This window comes from Stegodyphus dumicola, chromosome 12 (assembly GCF_044657685.1).
Source record: "Stegodyphus dumicola isolate Sdum_Otavi_A_Nest chromosome 12, ASM4465768v1".
In the NCBI taxonomy this organism is placed as follows: Eukaryota; Metazoa; Arthropoda; class Arachnida; order Araneae; family Eresidae; genus Stegodyphus; species Stegodyphus dumicola.
This window is the reverse complement of record NC_140779.1, coordinates 116,960,166-116,983,934: the sequence shown is the minus strand read 5'-3', so window position 1 is coordinate 116,983,934 and position 23,769 is coordinate 116,960,166. Positions and strand designations below refer to the sequence as shown.

Sequence of the window (23,769 nt, the reverse complement as noted above, 5' to 3'; positions counted from 1 at the left end):
GAACCAATAAGAGGAAAGATGAGGGAAGAGATTTTTTTGGAATACAGAAACAATGGCGTCACGACAGAGGACGAATTTGATCGCTCTGTTTAGGGGGTAGTAGGTTAATGCAGCCCAGTGATAGGGAGTTGATGAATAAGCTATTCAGTCGGCCTTGTGTTGTAATTTGAATAAGAATTCTAGCAAGTGAAGTTATGAGGATATTCCAAGCCGTACTTCAGATTATTCAAAACTTGTAAAAAGAATAAGAAAGAAAAGAAACGAAGGTTTCGTTTTTAGGTTATTATTGTTTCATATTTTCATAAGGCTTTGCAAATGTAATTTAGATATCATTGACTATAATAACGGATTCTGCAAGGATGCCAATCTGTTAACAAAAAGCAATCACATTTGCATTATTTATAATATTTTTGTACTTATTCACATTATGATGGTGTTATACTATCTTATTATTTTTTTTAACAAAACAGAAACCTTTCAAAAAGAGCGCATATTTTATGATACGTAACAAAAATGTTTTCGGAGTATTACTTTTACTTTATGTCCTACAAAACACGACGAAAGAAAAGTGAACCTCAAGAACAATAAACATGAAAAACTCAACTACACACGATGTTGGAATTCTTTTTAAAAAAGTAAAGGGAATAGGAAAAAAAATTCAAAAGCTGTTAACACATTTTTGCAATGCAAAGAAAGTACCTGTATTATACGCAAAGACTTGACATTTGAAAAATGTATAAACCCACAAAAAAATACATTAAAAAATTAAGCAATATCAATAAATTTCCAGAACAGGAAGAGCAAGCAGTTCAAACACATGAAAGTAAATTTGAATGCCACTGAAAAATTTCCAAGAAAGGAAATTTAATCTCTATTACACACGATTATGTAGCAGTTAAAAAACACCTGTAAATAAATAAACGCATAAAAAATTTAAATACTCTTATGTTTTTTTGCCATAAAAGAATTTCCCAGGTAATTTTAGAGAATGGAACGCATTTCTGTCATGCAGAATAGAACATATCTCTTTACAAAGAATGCATCCCTATCATTATTAAGATAAAAACATTTTGGCGATAAGCCAAAGCTTAGATGTGTCAAGTTAATCCTTAAGACGTTTTATCGCAAATGATCTTATGCAAATACATTGAAATTTAATAATATACGTTTACTGCATTTTATTAGAATATTTCGATAAAAAAGTTCATCCTCATATTGTAATCCATAATTAATTAAAAATAATATTTTACTAATTATTTTAATAAAGAAAATACATTTCCAGAAAACGTTTCTGGCATTCGGAGGAAATCTCCATTATTTTATTCCCTTTACTGTCTAAATCTGAAAATCGTATTGCTAATTTAAGAACTTTTTATAAACAAAAATTAGTAACAAATAAGTAAAACTATTTCTTGAAATACAATATCATTATTATGTTTAAATTTTATAAAAAATCTGATGTGTACACCACATGACATCCTTGTACGGAATATTAAATTATACGCATTTTTTCTTGCATTTCATTTAAACTTATTGCATTGAATTAAATCTACTTCGCCGACAGCGCATAAATCACAATAGAATAAATGCATTCTTTAAAATTCACTCTAGTATTTGTTTACCATAGCGACACTCTGGCGCTAGATTCACTTAACAGTATTATATTTCGTTCATATTATAACTCATAATGCACAAAATTTATATCATTTAAAGAATAGAATTATTTAATCGTTGCCACATGTTCTATTCAAATACTATAATAAAGCTAGAACGATGTATAAAAGAAATTCGCAAACAAAACAAAAAAGAAACAGTTTTTCAAAGACGATTGAGTATTTCTCATTCAATTAATTCAGTTCTTACTTCGCGAGAAGGAAAAATTACATAAAAACTCAAAATATCTGTATTAAAAATTACGAAGTAAACCTTAAACACTTATTTCCTCGAAAAAATTCTAGAAAGGATTAAGCATGATTTAATTAGCAATAATAAATGAAGGCGTTATCTTTGTTGTTTCGAAGCTAAGTTTCTCTAGATTGGCAACAAATCCACTAGTCTGCTGTTCCAAATGTAAACAATCAATGGCCACCATCAAAAAAAAAAAAAAAAAAAAAAAAGACTTAGCGGCATTTAAACAACTTTAAAATTGTTGATAATTCTAAAAATATTGCATACAGATTTACTAAAGGCATAAAAACCTTAAAGGAAAGATAAAAACAACATAATTCAATCATTTTTAAAGCAAAAAATGTGCAATTTTACAAACATATAAGAGTAAAGAAACTGAGATCACTGGTAACAGAGTGGATATATATATAAATATATTTATATACGTTTGGTGCGGCCGATTGCAACCAAAATACGAGGTGCACATCTACATGTTATAGCAGTCCTATATACAAAATTTCAACGTTCTGAGGCTACTCTTTTTTGAGTTATACGAGATACGTACGTACATACTTTCGTACAGACGCCACGAAAAATTCTCTTCAGAATTAATTTTAAAGCAGTTTTATAATTTTTTTTGGTGGAAACGAGTCTTTTATTCTATCCTTACGTACAGATATCACGCAAAAACATCGTTAAATTGCATTCGATAGCGGTCAAAATGGATATTTTCGTTGAAATATGCTGCCTGAAACTTTTTGCGATTACAATACTTCCTTTTTACTTCGTACAAGGAAGTAAAATTTGTATGTTACTCTTAAATTAAATCTATTTTTTAGCTTAAAAATCCTAAACCACTACCCTTAGACTTTGAAAGCTGATGTAGGAGAGATTTACAACCTTCAGAGAAGACACAAAAAACAGCTCTCACAACTTCTACTTTTCGGAAAACTTTAGGTTAACGATTACGAAATCTCGTATTTTCGCGTAATACTTCGCGAAATAAAATACTGATGGATATCTGTTATGTCCAGATTTCATTTCCAACTTCTGCAATAAAGGCGTAGTATAAAAATCAGTTTCTTCAGGAAAAAGTCAGGTTAAAACGCGTTATGATAGGCTAAGAAATGATATAAAAGTCAGTGTTCAGAATACATGAACGATTTTACATCAGATTCTTTTTAAAATTGATTTTTTATTTCATTACTGTGTTGCGAAAGGGTTCTTACATTTAGCACTAGTTCTCGAGAGGGTGAACAATATTTCTCAGTACCTCAGAAATATTTCATTATGTGTTCCGCCATCAGTTAAAAATAAGAATATGAAAACAGAGGAATTAAAAAATGGCGTAACTTGGTATAAACGAATTATATTCGATATTTTTTAATAGTTTAGCAGAAATTAAATTTTTTATTGATTATCTTGATCAATTTAATTAAGATTTGTCTTTCTAAGAAAATTTATAATTTAGTTTTAGAAGTGAAACTCCTTTATAATTTTCTTACGGGAATATTATTAATATTTCTGAATTCAAATAGTGAATTTGTCAACATATTTAAAACAAGAATAATTTGTTTTAAATATGTTGATATAATAATATTTTGATTTTTTAATATTTTGAATATGATAATAATATTTTTTCCTTCACCCGCGTCTTATACTTATTAGCCTAAATGGGCTACTAATCTCGAAACAGGATTTTGCGTCGTCCATTAAAAATTTCGAATTGTTGCCACTAATCATTATTGCCCTGTATTATTTTAAAAGAAATTAAATGCTGAAAAATCTGCATATATGTGCGTATGTTCCTCGCACTGTGAAAAAAACGGAGGTACCTAGAGTCATCAGATTTTGAATAACGTAATCCTCCACCCGAACATGTGCAAAAAGTTTGAATTTCGAGTTTTATATTTCCTCTTTTGTAAACATTTAATGATATTTTAATTAACAGAATTATGATTTATAAGCGAGCAGTGACAAATTTATAAGGAATAAAACATTTTTATCACCAACGCCGTAAGATTCTATCGGAAATTCTAAGATATGCTGTTTTTAAATATCCATCTGCGATTTTGCTGTTGAATTGTATTTTATGCAGCTAAGTGCGAAGAACAAAATATTTAATTAATAATTTAACACACAAAATGTTAATAATAAAAACAAAAAAGAAGTTTGCAAGCCATTTTAATAAAATGAACCTTGATATAATGAACTGAGATTAAATATATATATATATATATATATATATATATATATATGCCAACACTTAACACTCCCTCGAAAATCCTAAACATATGCTGCTTTGCAGGTTTTAGGATTTTTATAATTTTGCTGTAGAAATGTTGGTTGTGCAAAAAAAAAAAAAAAAAAAAAAAAAAAAAAACATTCCTATTTCGAAAATAATTTCTTTAGTATTGCTTAAGTACGAAAACGAAAGTTTACCTTATTTTCTCCTTTAATTAAGAAACTGCATGGGCATATAACCTCATAAAGTTATAAGGTATTTCTCCCGCCTTCTTAGCGTGCCTTCGTGGCGTAGTGGTCTGTACGCTGGCGCGTATTCAAGAGGTCCGTGGTTCGATTCCCGTAGAAAGTGTTGCTCATTTTTCATCTTTCATTCTTAAAAAAAAAAAAAAAAAAAAAAAAAAAAAAAAAAAAAAATGCCTAATGACTCTACAGTGGCGTCCGAACTAAAAGGGTTCTCCATTCCCAGGGTTTGGCGATAGGACCCCGTAAAACCCCAATCGCCCTTAAAAAAGGTGGGAGTATGTAAGGTATTTCTCTTTGCCTTCTTCGCATGCCTTCGTGTCTGCTGTACGCTGGGCGCGTATTCCAGAGGTCCGTGGTTTGATTCCCGGCGAAGGCGCTGCTCATTTTACAAGTCTATTGCTTCCAAATAACCTAATGTCTTTACAAAATTAAGATATGTCTATGAAGGAAAGTAAAGTAGAAGAAAGTATTTATCCATATTCGAAATGGGATTAAAGATGGACATGATTCACTGATCATAAGTTAAAAGAGAAAATTAATATGCTTCCTCAGTTTGAAATATTAATTACCAGTTATCAAGTTGGAATTTATTTAAATCTTGAATATTATTACTGCAAACAAGAACGTATAATTTTTTGATCCAGTAACTATTCTATTAAAATGTTGTAATTAAATTAATGCCATAGGCTTTCAAATATTAGCGATTTTGATGTGTGAAGTTAATAATAATTTTCTTTGTAAAATTGATCAGAAATATTTTCTATTGAAGATTACCTTTCATTTTTCACTTTATCGATAAAATCATTCATTCTAATTTTTTGCCAAATCATCTGCTGTGATTTATACTGGATACGATTTAGGTGAATTCCATAGTTAGTTACAAGAAAGTTGGATTAAAGTTCAGAATAATGTAACAAGCTGATCGAAGAACACAAAAGATAATGCTAGAAATATAGCCTTGATTATTAAACGAGAAAAAAAGAAAATTTTCTGGACAGATAAATATAAAAAAAGAAAAAACTTGTAATAGTTACAAGCTCACAAAACGTGGGATTGCATTAAAGTTCATTAACACTTTCTTCAAAAAAGTTCTTAAAATTATGCTTATTCGTATGATTAGTTTGCATTATGAAATATTTTAATAAATTTATTTCTTCTTTATATACCATCTTTTTCTTCATATTGAATAGAAATTTTGAATATTTAAAATTATTAAAGATTTTAAGCGAGGAAGAGTGTTAATATATCCATCGATAAACAATGCATAGTTTTCTACATTTGGAAAATAAGTCTGTTATCAAAATTTCAGTATGCTGCTTTTGAGGATAACGTCATCTGATATTAAACATATTTTACTATTATGATCATTATTAGTATATCATTACTCATATGATACCTTTAGTTGTTTTATAACTAATTGTATGATATTAAATAACAAATATAAAGATTTTTAGATATTCAATAATAATAATATGATCCCTCAGTTAAAGGTGAAGTGTATTTAAAATGAACAATTTCTGTGTTATTGAAGAATTAAAACTAAGAAGATGCTGATGCATCAGTAAAAACATTTGTCACGTCCGGGTCACCAGTTTGGGGGGGGGGTTAGATGAATATTCAAAACCAATTTGTAATGAATAAATTCTTTTAATATATTAAAATATATGCATGACGTTAAATAACATCAATCTAAGCAGTGAAAAGAGTTTGTACACGAACTTGCAAAATAGAAGGGAAGAGTTCTTTCTGACACTCCCGCAGAGACGAAATTCTTAGCGCGCATGCGTTAGAGAGAGAGAGAGAGAGAGAAAATCAGGATGTTACGTCAGCATCGACGTAGAAGAAATATGGATGGAAAGATAGAGAGAGCCCCTCATCTATTAATCTAAAGAGCTAACAGGAAATATTCTAAAATGCCTCACATGTAAGGAACTACGAATGGTTCTGTAAACTTCAATTGCATTTTGTTATCAAAAATGCTTGTTAAGTAAACTCGTAAATAAATAATTCTGTGACGCTAAAGAATAATTATGTGACAGGCAGCTCAAGGAAAAACGCGTTTGCAGGATCTCGCACATTTTATGGGAGGACCTTTGTCAAAGAACTCACACTAAGCCCTACTGCTAACTCTCCATCACAAAGTAAATAATAGATGATGCCCACCTGCAAAATTCTCCGCCTTGCATTATCAATGTTTAATTTCTAAACCGGATTACGACCTTATCTTATTTTTCCCGATCATGGCACGCTTCATAATAATCTATTTTTCAACGTTGCAAAAATCTGCTAAATATTCCTTTCAAAGGCAAACAGGCAATGATTTACTTAATATGAAACAAAATGCCTCATTGTGTAGCAATAATTAAGAATCTGCAGAAAAGCTTATATTATTCATTAACATTGAAAAATGCATAGGGTGATAAAGAATGCATATTCAAATCTAAAACTTTCTACCGTAAATCGTTGTAACATTTCTATCGCAATTAAAGTGCGCGAAATGGTATGGCTATATTACGCTATGTTTTATCATTTAAAAGACTGAAATTACATCTTCAAATAATTTAAAATTAACTCATTAAAATACATAGCAGCAAGTCTAGTCTTAATGTACAATATAATTCGTTTAAAATATATCGAAGTATCTCAAATAAATTTTCACAATACTTCGATTAAAATAGTTACATAAGAAATATAAAAAATAAAATGCATATTATTACTTTAATTCTATTAATTGCAATCCGCATCGTCCCCTTACTTTCAGTAAACAAAAGACCAATTTTTCGAAAAAAAAAAAAAAAAAAAAGACGTGTGTCCTTGAATAATTTCTGTTACAGTATCAGGAGATATTCAAAAGATTATCTTCCATTGCCATTACCATTAGGACAAAGAAAACAAGACAACTTTTTTATCGTGGTTTTATAACACTGTATACTTTTATTGCGATAGCTACTGTCTTCTGTTTCTATTTTGGAATTATATCAATAGATCATTTCAGATACTTATATTATATTTCTTAAATGATTTCAGTTTAATTTTAATTAGTATTACAATTGGCATGTCAGAGAGTTTGTTATTCTCACAGAAAAGTATTCTGTAATGAATAGAATATTTTCAGCAGATAAAGACGTATTCATATTAGCTTAATGATCTATTTAGAATAAACGTATGTAACGGAATAAGGAAGAATTAAATTATTTACTTTAAATAACTATTCCAGCTCGAGACATAAAATTAAATGCATTTTAAAAGAAGCTGGAAATTACACAGAAAGATTAGACTGGACTGCTTGATTCTTGATGGACCACGGACATTGTTAATTCCATTCCAGGTTTGATTGAGAACCTACCCGAAGATTGGAAACCATATGAATATTATCTAACAAGCAACTTTTTAAACATTAACAAACAAATCACAATTAGTTTTGTTGTAAGGAACGAATTAATACGAAAATGCGTAATACAAAGGGCATATAGCTGAACAAAAGGTCTAAGGTAGATGGGATCAAGCAAATTGCAATCAGTCAAAGAAACGGAATGATTTATAAGAAGAAAGCATCTAAAATTACCTGGAATTTACCAAACTTAAGTTAAACTTTTCTTAATGAAACAAGGCACCTTGCCTCGTAGTGAAGGCAACTGACTGCATTAGTTCCAGAATTAAAATTAAGAGCATATGTTTTGCAATAATTCGAAATAACTACCACTAATATTTTAAAAAATTAATTCATATAATTTGTGGAAAGGTAAATATAATGCAAGCGTCGCCACCATAGCTCAGTGGTTAGAGTACTGGTCTTGTAAACCAGCGGTCGTGAGTTCGATCCTCACTGGTGGCTTCGTATGAAAGTTTAGCTAATGAGTACTGTAAATCAGAAATCGCGAAAGTGCGGTTTTTTTTGTCAATTGTAGTCTACTTTTACTGTTATGCTTATTTTGTCATGACTTGTCTTTGTATGTCACAACGCAAAAATACACTTCTGTTTTTCCTCGCTGCTCCTACGGTTATTTTCACTTACTCGTTTTGCTTCTTAGGCTTTATGATTCATAGTCACTCCCTTTTACTCACCTTAATTCTCCTACCTAATTGTCCTGTGATATAGTATTGCCATGTGTCCACTAAGCTTTGTCTTATGAGCCGGACACGTCGCGCCTTGCGCGATATCCCGGCCATACAATTATGGATACGGGTACGGATATAATGTAAGCATAAGAAGGCTGATAAATGATTAAAAGACGCTATATTTTTTAAGGAAAAGTGAAAGAGATCACTTTCTGAATCTGTGAAATTCGAAATTCGTGTCTAGGTCTATGCTTTTAAAATCACAAGATCGATTGATTTTTGTTAAAATGAGCTGTTGGAATAGTTTAGATTATGCATTCCCCACCACTTGTGGCCTACTATATCTTTTTTGAAGCAGGGGAGAAAACTCTGACGGTCGTTCTTCACATCAATAATGCAACCGACAGATTTCTAGCTTTTTTATGAGACATAGAACACTTTTTTATATCCTGATTCAGAATTAATATAATAATATTAATGAGAGGGAGCTGATCTTGGTGCAGTGGCATAAATGTTTCGGTATTTGGAACTATATTTATCATTAGCAATCTTAAATGGCTGCGCTCTACTTTTTATACTATTGGCCTGTGTAAGCTTGGAAATATATGCTTTGCTGATTAAGCCGGAAGATACACTCACACACACTGGAGCTCAGTGTGGTGCACTGCGCATACTGCGGATTCGTTCATATAGTACTAGTCACAAAGCTATTAGGAAGAAAGTTATAACCACGAACGTCCGAATGGATGAAGTCGTAGCTTCAAAGGATACTTTTCTTCTAAAAAATGTAGTAGAATGCGATTACAGAAACGATATGTTTTGAAACTTTCAAACCCATTTTTCTCGTAAATGGTGGAAGGCTGGGCGTGGTGGCAAGAAACTGCTGTGGATCTCAAAAGGAATATCAGGCGTTTCGGTATTTTATGCATGCAATTTAGCGAAAGGATTGGCTTTCTAAGGCTTAACAGACATTAAGAATTATTTGGTGAAACATACCTTCGATGATTTTAAGTATTATTCACACTTTTCAGTGTTAGAATGGAATGAAGAATCAACGATAGGCTTGAGGTTGACGAATCTGAAACTGAAGTCGCTGGATCGTTACGAGTGTCTCGAATAAAGAGTCATTATTCTATACGCGCGTTCAGACATCACGCAAAAAATAGTCAAAACGGATTCGGGAACAGTCAAAATGGATATGAAGTATAATACCGGAAATGTCTCGCGAATGCAACAACATTGTAAAAAGGAAAAAGACTACCAAAGATTGTAGAGTCATTAGGTTATTTTGATGCTAGAGATGAGAAAAATGAGCAGTGCCCTCACCGGAACCCGAACCTGGACCTCTAGAATACGCGCCGAGTTTGCTAACCATTACATTACGAAGGCATGCTGGAAGGAGGGAGAAAATACCTTTTAAAGGTCGACAGGGGATTATGGTACCCAATCGCCAAATCCTGGTGTTGAAGTATCATCATGTACTGCATTTTAGTTCAGAAGCCAGAATTATTAGAATTATTTTTTTTGAAGCAGGGAAAGAGACAAATGAGGAGTGCCCTCGCCGGGACTCGAACCTGGACCTCTCGAATACGCCCCGAGTGTGCTAACCTTTACACCACGAAGGCATGCTGGCAAGAGGGAGATTATACCTTAAGATTTCAGCTAAGATTAAAATTCAATAGAAGAAAATTTTATAATCTGCTATATTCAGAGCGGATTACATAATACATTTATAGGGGGTAATATTTTACAACAAATTTCCTTAACCCTCATGTTGTTACGAAACAGTATCTAAGAGTAGCTAGTTATAACATTGATCGAGATTTAAAATGATTAGCGCAATTAGCTGAATTTGAAACAATATAAGCATTGTGTTTCAAACTCTGCCCATTAACTCTGAAATAAAATAAAAGGAAAAAAAAGATACTCAAGCTAATGATTATTTTTTTCTATTTCGTAATAACTGGAAACTATAACAAAATAAATCTTAAAAAGAACTTAAGAAAGCGATATTAATTGCCCAGCTAGAAAATCGACTATTTCTAAACAAGGATAACTTGCTAATAATAAAAAAACGTGATTTTGCTTTTCTTTCTTCAACTAATTTAATGGAAGATGCTTTCACATGGTAAGAAACATTTTGAAAATCATTAATAGCCATAAGTTTCATCATGAGTTCTCAATTTCAAAAGGTGTAATGGTAAGTAATGCTATAAGGAGTCAATGCCAAAGTTTTCGTTTTTGTAAGTATGCGGAGCATTTGTTTCCCCGCAGTTTGACCTTGAAGACTGTAAATATATTAAAAATATCTTACGAGTAAACTTTGTCTAAATTATAGAAAATAAACAGCATCACAAAAATAGCAGTAAGTGAAAATTTAAATTGCCATTCCAGGGGGGAAAAAGGGCATTTTTTAATTTTTTTTTTTTTTTTTTTTGCTACAAATTAGAATCACACTACGTATAATTTTCTCAAATAACTTTCTTCTTTTTCTTTCTCCTGTCTTTCTTATATATGACTTCCTCAGAAAGAGAAAGTCGTATTGTTACGGATTTGGTATTTAAATTGTTTTATTCCCTGTGCAGTGCAGCGCGTGACGAATATTAAGAGAAAGCTAAGCCGGAAAATTAAAAATACGAGAGTACTTGCATTTAACATTTAATAAATAAATATCTCTTTTTGATGTCGAGAAATTGTTAGAACAATTGTCTCGTGCGGCCGATTTAAAAAGCTATAAAAGCCAGAGCAAGAACACCTCAGCTCAATTTTGTTTAGAAAACTGCTGTTGTTTACTGTAGCGAATTCGCGGTGAAGTCTGGTTAGCTTTCTCTGCGTTTCTGTATTTTGATTAGTTCTATTGAGCGTTTTTAGTAGTTTAAAAGATAAATACTGTGAGGTATTGGGATATTGTACGAATATCTGAGGAAATTTAAGCATTTTTGTTTTATTTGTTGTGATATTAATAAATTTTATTCAATTTTCATCGGACTTGGGTATTCAATTCATAACGAACCCGTAAGCACGCAACAATATATAAGTTGCCTTTTATAAATATGAAAATTAATTTTACTTTAAAAATATTTAAATAATTGCCATATTGCACTTAGCGCTTTAATTCAGCTCAAATTAATTCAAAAGTTGTTTTTTCCTTTCGAACCATATATTTAAGTAAGAAAGCATTTTATAATGGAATTTGGATTTTCTTATTCTCAAAATTCTTTACTGAGCATATAAAAATAGTTAATAATTTTTTGGTGAATTTTCGGATTATGGTAACTTGGCGATTTTTTGGCGACCAACCCTGCTATAGCAACCTGCTAGTTTTTTTTTTTTTTTTTTTTTTGGGACGCCATTTTCACGAAGTAAAGGAATGTTCTTTTTTTTTTTTTTTTTTTTTTTTTTTTTTTTTTTTTTTTTTTACTCAACATTTTTCCAACAATCTGCTAGCCGAATTACGCTTATGCTAGAACTTTTATGGAACAAAAGTGCTTAATAATGACGAAGATTAGGTGCGAAATTGGGAGAAAGTGCAGAATCGCCCACTGCTTGCCGCGTTTTTAAGAATTGCACATACGCGGTATCCATGCACACGTCGACCTGTTTTTCACTTAAAAAAACATCCCAGAATTGCACAAAAATGGCATTGCGCACACTCTTGACTTTATCCATGTACTCATCGACCTATTTTCACTTAAAAAGTCAAAGAAAATCGACAAAAATCCAATTCTCCTTAATCTTTCAAAGAGCGCCACAAATAAGTGGGCGATTCTGCACATTAGCAGCGAAATTGTTTCTAAGTGCTTATAGCTAAAATCACGATTGGAATTTTCCGGAAAATGTCACACGACATGTCTCATGATCTGTCATTTCTCTGAGACAAAATAATCTGTGATTCGAACTGTGTACTTCTCAGATTATTGCTAAAGTCCTATCTAGTAACCTTTATCGCCTTACCAAAATGTCGCCAAACTACCTGTTACCATATTCCAAAGATTAGCCCATTTTTTTTATTCATACAGTATGGGGAATATAAAACTTTAAGAAAAAGGACAATTTTCCTTGGTAAAAATCAAAATGTTTCTGAATGTTTAAAACAGAGAAGCTCGGGAAAGTAAATTACTATTAACGATTCGTAGATAAAGAGTAAAAATGCACTTACAATTTCGAACTATTGCATGTCCTCTTGAAATACATGTGTAGGGCATTTCTTACTCCAAGCACTTAAGAATAAACTGGAGTGTAGTGCGCATTGATCTTGTTGCTTTACGATTAACATCATTTCCGAAAAGTCGATGAGTATAAAATACCAGTTTAGTTGCATCGTTAGATTACTGTGTCTTTAAATAGCTGTAGAAATTAGTATACAATCAAATACAGCCAAATTTACATGCGATCGATATATTACAACAAATGTTGCCGCGGTTTCTTCCGAATCTATTTTTGTTCGGTCATCCATAAACTGGAATAAACTAGTTCTGGTCTGTTTGAGCTTCACAATGAAGTGATGAGTGTACTATGCATAGGGGAGATAAAAAGTGTACAAAACGGTGCCTCCTAACAGAGGAAAGACCTTTGTCTTTTGAAATTGAAAAAACACAATGGCAAAGATTTGTTTCGTGCTTTTCTCAAGTCACTGTGGGAACAAGTGATGGGAAGCTCTACAATAGCCTAATTTAGTTGTTGATGGTTCTTTTATTTTTGCATGGCAGCAGCACTGTGAAAATGCAAATGTTGGAGAGGCAGCTTACATTTTGGTCGTTGATAATGTTGTCCAGGTTTATGGGTATCATAAAAGAGTACGTATCCACTAAACAACTGTTTAACCTAATTTAAACGAGTATGTCGTTCAGTAAGCGACCGACTGTTTTGTCGAAACGAATCGAGTAATTTGAAATGGCTTTTGTAGTGACCTTATTCTTTTATCTACTGAAGGTTGTCTTAAAAAAAGCAAAAGTAAAAAAAAGTCTTAAATTTCTTTGCGAGTGAGAAAGACTGAAACGTGATTAAAATATTTCGTTATGAGCCTCATAGCTTGTTTAGTGACAGCGGTTACTTTAAAGAAATTAGGCGGTAGATTTACAGTTCTGATTACAAACTGATTCTACTCTAATAAATTTACAAATTGACAAAAAATGCAACTGAGTGTATTTCAACTCGTCTGCTTTAAAAAATAAAGAGAATAAAGCAAATGCTGCCCAGACAGTACAGTGGTTAGGGAAGCTGACTGCAATGCCAAAATGCCTACGTTCGAATCCCGGAGAAGGCATGCTTGTATCTTCTCATAGAAGGCAAAGTGGCCCACCCATCAGGTGCCTCCATAGCAAAGTGACCGACGCTTCCGGCCTTAATAGCAATTGTAGCAATCTTGCTTTTAAGCAAGAAGAAAGGAGATGAGGACTTTGGCGAACGCCGTTTCCTCCGGTCCGCAAGGATGTTCCAGAATGTACCTAAACTCTCCGGCCTTAGTAGCGTTCAACGTTTGTTCACGGTTTACGGTTTGGGCCCGCCATTGGGGAAAAAAATGACTTTAAAAAATAGGTAATCAGCCGAATAATTTTATCTTCATATACAAACCACTAAAAAGAAATTATCTTAGACAGGAGCTAAATATTTCTACGAATACAATTTCTCATAATTCTAACTGAAATGAAAAACTGAATGAGAACTTTTTTAGCAATATGGTGTTTTATTGCGGAGTGTGTATCATAGAAAATGAAAAAAAAATTCCATGTAGTTCCGTCCTATTTGGAAGTTTTTAGTACAATAAGTTTCATTCAATCGCATACAAAAGAAACGTTGCTCGGGATCTACTTCTGATTTTTTCTGTTTCTGTGTAAGTACTTACGTAGTAGTTGTTCTATTACTATTAACATAACCAATATAGACGGATACATATATATATAGAGAGAGAGACAGAGAGAGAAAGAGGAATAAATATAAATTATAAAGCAGTTGAAAATCTTATTCGATATAATTCAACTGCGAACTGAAAGCAGAAAAAAATGGAGGTAATAATGCAAAATAAATCAAAAAATAATTCGTTTAAAATTCATCTCATATCCAATTCGGAATAAACATATGCTGAAAATAAATACCAGAAGCACTATGGCAAACCGCAAGAAAAAGAGGGAAAAAAAAAAAATCCAAGAACCCAAAATGAAAGGAGAAATTTACAACTTGCAGCAAAATATGCAAATTTCTTATTTCATCTTTAGTTTTTAGATCTTCATCTGTTTCATCTTTGGTTTTAGATGTTTATACACTCTTTTGCAAAAAAATCGAAGCACCATGAAGGAAGAGATTGTTTTTGATGAAATTGAATACGTGTATAGCTCATACACAGATAATAAAATGATTGAAAAATCAAGGTCATAGTAACTGTTCACGGCTCATAGTAGTTGGTTGACCTGCCCCTGGCGGCAATGTATGCTTGAATTCATCGAGGCAAGGAGTGGTAGAGATTCCTAATGTCATTTTGTGACACGTTCTGCCAGGCATTCATCAGTTGTCGCTCCAGATCTGCGATATTTTGTGGTACCCGAATCTGGCCGTCTACGATGCCCCAGACATGGTCGATTGGTTAAAAGTCTGGTGACTTTGCTGGCCAAGGAAGAGTATCAACCGTACGGAGACAGTCCAGAGATATGCAGCGGTATGTGGCCGGGCATTATCTTGTTCCAAAATAGCCCCAGGATGACGTGCCATGAAGGGTAATGCAACGGGTCACAGGATGATATCAACATATCGTTGAGCTGTTAAAGATGTACGGAGGATGACTAAAGATCGCCTTCTGTCATAAGAAATAGCAAGAATTTTAGTCCTTTGCCGCACACCATCACACCAGTTTATGGCTGTATGCCTTTGCAAAACAAAGGCTGAAATAGGACCACTGGCCTTATCCTCTTTAGATACGAACACGGTGGTTATCTGCTTCAAAAGTGAAGCGGAATTCGTCGCTGAACACTATACGATGCCATCTGATGGCAGCCATGGTGATCGACTGCGACACCACTCCATACAACACTGCCGATGTTGTGGGGTCAAAGGCAAACGTTTTAAAGGCCTCTATGAGCATAACCCCGTCTCAGACAGGCGCCGTGAGATGGTGGACGGTACCACGGGAGGTATAGACGTGGTTGTAGTGCGTTGACTAGTCGACAATGATACCGTTGAGGTGGTTCGGGCCTGGCGAACAATCATCCTATCTGGCCTCGCATTTGTGCTCTTTGGCCTTCCAGAGCCTTCATTTCATCGGCAGTTTCCTTGTAGCAACCATTGCTGCCAACATCTTTGCACAGCAGTGTCTGTACGCTGCAGGTGGCGGCCTATTTCTCGGTATGACCATCCAGCTCTACGCAACCCTACAATGCGACCACTTTCGAAGTTGTTTAGTTGTCTGTAAGATCTTCGATATCTTCGTAATGGCATCTTTAGTTGCTTCTTTACGGAATTATAATGGCAGCAACAAAAAAAGATAAAATTTCAGCCTCTGTTACTGGTTTTATACTTTGCGAATGCGAGCTAGTAGAAATGCGAGCTCTAGTCGCAATTCCTGTTCATTTGCCTTGAAACTTTGATCATTTGCACGTTCGATCAAGGTGTTTATGCATACTAAATTTCGTTACAATCGCAAAAGTCCTTCTTAGTGCTTCAAGTGTTTTGCAAAAGAGTGTAGATCTGACAGAAATTAGCAGCGATATTGTGATTCAATCACTATTAACATTTTTTCTTAGAGCTAGAAAACGAAAAATTAGTAACAGAAATTGGCAATATGTTTAAATGCGTAGTATGATAGTTTTGAAAGTCAAAAAGAAACTTCTTCAGCTGTTCCTGTGAATATGAGAATGAAATAACCTCGTACTTGAGTTAGAACACTAAAAAAAAATTATGTAGTATCTTTCCTCTGCATCAGGAGTTTTCAAACAAAACGCTTACGATTTCCATTGCTCATCGCACTCTGCTACGGAAAAGAAATCTAGGTGGAAAAGAGAAAATTGTTTTACAGACATGTTCGAATTTCATGGCTTCTTTTAATGTCAGAAAGAACATCCATTACTTTTCTTAATGCTAATTCTCTACCGTTCACTCCAACGAAATATTTTCATGAAAATGTTTTTATACTGCTATGTAAGTTTTCTAAATAATTGATGAAATTTCTGATTCAAGTATGATTTCTTGCTATATTTTACATAGAAAATACCCAGCCTGATGTAATTTTGATTTGGGAAGATTTGTTCAAGAATTTTAGTCCTTTGCTTTAACAAAGTTTTTCATAAGTTGATGGAGAAAGGCATATGTTTTCATGAACCCATAAGAGCTTTGCTGTTAAATTTAAACTTTCCTAGGATTAGAAATTCTCAATCTGATCAATGTTTTCAGGATCGTTTATAGAAGGACTTAAAAAATTTCATAGGCTTCTTTCGCGCTGGAAGCCTCTCTGAAACTTAAATGTAACTAATTACAAATGAAACAAAAACTTTTAACAGGATTAATGCTTTTTCTAAGCATTATTATTAATTATTATTTTTAAACTAAGTGAAAATATATAAAATTCAGTGAAATTCTTATGCAAAAAACGTAACGCATCCAACAGTTAGCAACAAAAGAAAGTGCTAAATTCTGTTTGTTCACATTTTAGATTTTATATGTTCGATGTTACGGTTAACTGAAAGAGGAAGTACACTATATAAACAGGAGGTAAATCAGGTAAAGTCCTCATAAATATAAATAAAAGCGTTTCTAATATTTTAAAATTAAGTACATCTGCCAGTACAGTAGTTTAAATTTAAGTTTCATATAAATTATTATTACTATCACTACTATTTATGCCCTCCTAGTTGATGTTGAAAATGATGCCACTCGAAAAGTGCGAATGCAGCAAATATCTGAAGGCATATCTCATATCAGCGCACACGAATGCGTAGAATATGAAGGTCACTTATTCTGTGATAAAACCTTTAACCAGTGAAATTAAATACGCTATTTTCATTTTGTATTTAATTAAGAAATGCAAAGATCGCTTTTATAGTCCAAGCAAGAGTAAAATTACCGAAAAATTATATACACAAAAAGATTTTATAAACACGAGTGCAAATATATAAACGTCTTTCGGCAAAAAAGTTTAAATTCTAGTTCAACATTTTGATTAGAAATTAATAACATATATGTCAATCGTAAGAAAAAAATTATGAGTTTTATTCAAGAAATAATTTAAAGTATATAATATGTTTATAAAACGAAAGTAGTAGTGACTGCAACAAATATTTGAATATAAATAATATTTAGATATCTTAAAATATTTCAGTTAGAAACGGAACTTTCATTTGAAAAGTTGCGCCGTTGAACCTGATCTATCAAGGCTTGCATTAATGTACATGTTAAGTTTGTAGAGACATTAGGTATTTGTGGAAGCAGGAGAGATGAAAAATGAGCAATGTCCTCGCTGGGATTCGAACCACGGACCTCTCGAATACGCGTCGAGCGTGCTGACCACTTCACCACGAAGGCATGCCAAGAAGGCGGGAGAAATAAATGATATAATCCCCATTTTAAAGGTAGACTGGGGTTTAGGGGACCCAATCGCCAAATACTAGTGGTGGAGAATCATCATCCACCTACATTTTTTTAATTCGGGCGCCACTGTAGAGACATTAGATATTTTTGGTAGCAGGAGAGATGAAAAAGGAGCAATGCCCTCGCCGGGACCTCTCGAATACGCGTCGAGCGTGCTGACCACTACACCGCGAAGGCATGCTAAGAAGACGCGAGAAATTCCTTATAAGTTTTCTAAATAAAAGTTTTAATCGAATGTACAATATCTTCCTTATTAATGTATTAGCCGATTCCCTCCGGATATTGCGTTTTTGCAATATTTAGTAAAACTCAAACTGCAAAATATCCGCTTCTGTACTCGATACGAATTTTTTCTGTATTCATAAATTACATTCAGATATATGTTGGAAAAAATTTCAAGCTGTTTCAAGAACTAGAAATGTCTTATAAGTTTTTAAATCTGTCACTTTTAGCTTTATAAAAACTGTACTTCAAAATATTTTTCACACATGCTTTTCATGAGTAACCAGTGCGTCCATGAGTCACAAAGCCATTTTTTACTTTTGAATAAGCACTTATATAGTATAATGAATTGTATCATGATGGGTTATCGAATTTGGCCTGAGGACAGTGTATGTAAAATTAATCATACTCGTACAATTATTCCCGTGAAAAGTATATATTATTACAGATAAAGAGAATGGGATTATTTTTTTTCCATTTGGAAATTAAGAATTATCAGTGATAAAATACTAAAAAATCACTGGAAAGCTAAAAATATATCCAAAATGGTATTAAGAAAGAAAAAAGGGTGGAAACAACTTTGAATAATAATAAAAGCTTAAAATGCACGAAAAGCTTGTAGAGACATTAGGTAAGCAGGAAAGATGAAAAGTGAGCAACGCCCTCGCCGGGAATCGAACCACGAACCTCTGGAATACGCGCCCAGCGTGCAGACCACTACACCACGAAGGCATCCTAAGAAGAAATACCTTATATAAACCTCCTTTAAAGGGCGACTGGGATTTTTAGGGGAGCCAATCGCCAAATCCTGGGTGTGGAGAATCATCATATATCAATCACCCTTCTAGTTCAGGCGCCACTATAGAGACATTAGGTATTTTTTGGGAAGCAGGAGAAGTGAAAAATGAGCTATGCCCTCGCCGGGAACCGAATCAGGGACCTCCGGAGTACGCGGCCCGCGTGCAGACTACTACACTACGAAGGCATGCTGAGAAGGCGGGAGAAATACCTGATAAGCCAAGACTAGGAAAATTTTTTCTTTATCACTTTTACCGATGAAGTGCGAAATCCGTCATTCTGCAGAATAACTAGGCATTTTCAAAATGCCGAAAATTGGCGGAAATGAAACGGTTAAACATTTCACACACTGCTTAGGCATTCTATAGAATGCCAAATATGAAATACAGCTCCATGTTACACACAATGTCTAGGAAATGTCTACAGTAATTCGTGCAATATATTGTAATATTTGTATTTTTGAGGAACGTCTTTTAAACAACAACCTTGTCATGACCTTTCTTTCATACGTTGCCTAAAAAATCATTTATCATTCTCTATAATAACTACGTATTAAATACAATGGTTAGGCAAAGTGTATAATAATTCTCATATACCTAAACAAGTCAGGCATTCTATAACATGCTTAGGTATTTTCTGGAAGGCCGCTGTTTCATACTTTGCCGGTTGCAGACCACCATTTAGTTCTATCAGTATAGAGTATTCAGGGTGTCTGCATATGTATTTAACTGGTTTTCTCCATGTGCAACATAAATAAGAGCCCGTTTTCTTTAGAAAAATCTTCCAGTATTGGTACTCACTATACCGGTCAGAGTGGCAGCTGCCGCAGCATTATGCCCGGTTATTCGAATCTTTATTTGGTTTGGTTTATTTGTTTATGGCAAAGCACTCGAGGTCTATTTGTCTTAGAGGATGGATGCCTTCGTGGAGGACTTTCTAAGGGGATTTGGCTTGTATGCATGTTGCATGGGGGCCGGAAACCGCGAAAACGTCCATACAGAAAATTTGTTCGCCGGAATTTGAACCCCGGACCGAACTAACAGTGTTCAGCGACTTTACTGCTCGGCCGTTGGTAGGCCGTCGAATTTCGAAGAAGACGTCCATCTTTGTAAGTGTATAGTGTCTGGGAACTACGGAGTTACTTAAAATACTGCCAAGGCGAAAGTCTGCTCGAGTATTTTGGTGGTAGGGAAGAGAAGACTCTCGAACCCATCATTTTAATGTTCTTAAAAATTATAATTATATTTCCCCTCTCTCACAAGTGTATTCTTTACCCCCATGTAGTGCAGCCTAGGTAATGTTCTTGGTGATGAGATTTGGTAAATGATGGTAGGGTATTACTGAGAGGAGGTTCGAAAGCCGGCAGCAAAGACAGATTTATAGAATAGTTTTCACTTGGAGTAATTTATATACTGAAATCCGTATTGTATCAATCATTGCCTAAGTTTAAAAAAAAAAGTATCTTGACAATGTACAATAAGTGCCAACAGAAAACATGTTGAAATTGTCATCCTTTTCGATCGTTCAGTTGCAGATATGAATGAACTTCCTCAATATAAGCATAGCACCTTTCACTTGTTGAGGTGCATTATAAAGTATATGATATTTTACGAAAAAAAATGTTTAGTAATCGGTAAGCCACTGATTTTATTAGTAAAGAAATTATAAAAATTTAGAAATTAGTAATCGGTAAGCAACTGATTTTATTAGTAAAGAAATTATAAAAAATTGTAAATTAGTAATCGAATGATTTAGTTTAGATAAAATATTTTTCGCCTCTTTAAGAACCATTTTAGTCTGTTTTTCTATCATTTTCGCCTTTAAAATAATACGAAAATTAAAGCAAACGGATTTTAATAAAGCATCCTCCGAACTATTTTTAAAAATCAAAGTTCAGTTTTATTTTTTTAAAGCAAAACATCTGTAACTATGTTATCAAAGGTGAGTGGTAGCTCACGAAAAAGGCTCAACCGCTTTTCAAGCTCTAACGTATAATTCACTTCTTGTTGGCCTTAATGTAAAATCATTAAATTCAACTACTCGTTTGGTTTGAGGCTGTTGGGTGGGCCTGCGAATTTGGTGTCATTGGGGCAAGATTGGAGATACAGGAAAAATAAAAGCGACCTTCAAATATTAAATAACTGACCTTGTGCGCAAAACTGCGTATGCAATCTTTATAGATTTAAAAATAATCTTATTTAACAAAACAAAAATAGAATTTTACGTATGTTTTTTATTTGACAGATTATTATATTTTTGTAATATCTTATCTTTTAAGTATAGGAATTTCAATTTTCATTTATAATGTAAACAAGTAATATTTAAAAAAATTAAAGTCAATTCCTACTTAGGTCAAGAAAAGAAATTTTAAAACACAAATAAATAAATAAATAAATAAAATAAACACATAAAAATTTTAATTAAAAATTTAAAAGATTTTTAATATGTGAAACATTACATTAATATCAAATGTCATCCACTACAAGTTTAAAGAAATGTATTTGAACTTGAGTGGAAGAATAAAAAGTATTTTATTAACGATTGAAAATTTGAACAAGAAATAGGGAGAGTGTGAGCTAATAGTAGGAATTTAGAAAGAGGACTCAATCTCATCACTGCAATTTTCGAACTCCTTTCACTTTTGTATTTTAATTTAAAAAAGTAACAGTTTAACATGTTATTACAATTGATTGAAGAACCAGACCTTAGCGTACCGTAAACATGTTATTAAAATAATCTTTATTGTAATATTTTAGCTAAAAAGAAGTTATTTACTTTCCATCAGGACTTCTAATAGTTCACATGTATGTTGAGGTTAGTAAACGTTTGTTTTCATACACACACTAATATACAATTATTGCTTTGAAAATGCTATTTCTATGCCTTCGATCTATAACTTAGACAGTTAATTTGAACTTAAGTTTTAAATTGGAACTTTCTGATAGAGAATAAGTGCCATATACTTACTAGTATGTGGTAACAAGATATTGAAACTAAGAATTTCAAAATGGGTAGCTTGCACGGCTAAAATTAAGGATATTTTGATATTAAAAATTGGAAAAGTACCGGATAAATTTCTGTTCGAAATTTGACACGTTCAAAATTGCAAGAAATTATAGAAAAAAAAAATAAAGAAAATAAAGATAAAGATTTTTCTTTGTGTCATCTTCTTGATTAATTTTAATCGGAAAAGCGATTCCAAATTTACATGAAACTCATGAAAGCTCAAGTAGCAGTTTATAACATAGATCACTAACTTCAATTCCGATGTAAAGCTATTTTTGTTTAAACCAGTTGATTAGATATTTATTAAACTAGCGACAACTGGAGGGTTAATATTCCTTATTTACTCATTATAAGCCTCAAATCCTTAAATTCGTAAGCTATATTCTGATGCGATTTACAAATAAATGTAGTTAGTTCTCTGCAACAAACTGAAATTTCGAACATTACAACAGATCGCAAAAATAAATTAACTGACAGGTTAACTGAAGTACGACGGATCTACAATTCTTTAACGTTAAAGAAGTGTTGTAATGGTCCAATGAAAATTTGCATTCTTTTCTAAGATTATTCTGATTTAATCTTTTGACCTAAACTAAATATCCAAACACATTTCTGAAATTACTGTATCTGGTAGCCATCTAAGCAAAGTTTCACGCGTGGATTGAGTAATTTCATTTTTACGATTTCAAAATATTATCAATTTCCAAAAATATTTTAATATGGACTATTATTAAAACTTATGTTTAAAATATTCGTGATAGAATTGAACACAAAATAAAACTTTGAATGAGATTACTCAATTCATATATTTAATACAATAAATGATTTAGTGACCATTCTTAGCTTATAGTAAATCAAACAATTTATTACTGTTCATTAATTTATTTTTATTTAATTGTTCTTCCATATTGTACAAAGATTTCTCTCTGCGATAAAAATATAATACAGAATATATATATATATATATGAAATATATATAGATTATTTATCTGCTGTTTAGCTGATTATAGTTTACTACATTATTCTGAAAGTAAAATCTTTACCTAGCTTCTCGTAGTGCTATGAGGAAAATAACTGAACTAGTAATACTTCATGACACGCACCTTTTTTTAAAATGAAGAAAATGTTTTGAAGATCTCGAATGGTAAGGTAAATTCTCTAAGAGAGAAAAACTATTTTTACTTCCTTGTACAAAGTACAGAAGTGCTGCAATCGCTAAAAATTTCGGGTATCATATTTAACGAAAATGTACATTTCAACCGCTCTCAAAACCATGTTTTTGCATGACATCTGTACATACGTACAGAATAAAGAACTCAAGAACTCTTTTTGCCAAAAAGGATTGTGAAATGGATTTAAAATGGATTCAGAAGAGTATTTTTCTTGAGCTCTGTACGTACGTACGTATGTATGTATCTGGCATAACTCAAGAACGTGTATCCGTAGAACGCTGCATTTTGTATATAGGACTGCTACAACGTGTAGCGTTGCAGTCGGCTGCACCAATCAAATACAAATATATATACATATATATTCCCACTATGTCGCCTGGCTCGGTAAGTTCAGTTTTTTTTATTCTTTTCTGTTGGTAAATTGTGCATTTTTTGCTTCAAAAGGAATTGAATTATGTAGTTTTTCATGTTCCGGTTAAGGTTTTTATTCAAGTCAATCTGCTTGCAGTAGTTGTAGAATTATTAACAATTAAAAGTTTAAGTGGCGAGTTAAGCCTAACGA

The 23,769-nt window shown here is 32.7% G+C and overlaps 1 protein-coding gene and 1 non-coding gene across 2 annotated transcripts in view; one reads left to right on the top strand and one right to left on the bottom strand.

The window, feature by feature from the left end:
- The window catches only part of LOC118185349 (Ig-like and fibronectin type-III domain-containing protein 1), a 144,026-nt gene that overhangs the window by 113,995 nt on the left and 6,262 nt on the right, over nt 1-23,769 (bottom strand). The gene's annotated exons all lie outside the window — the stretch shown is intronic.
- TRNAT-UGU (transfer RNA threonine (anticodon UGU)) lies at nt 8,140-8,212 on the top strand. The gene has a single exon. It is a non-coding gene; the product is annotated as a tRNA-Thr (tRNA).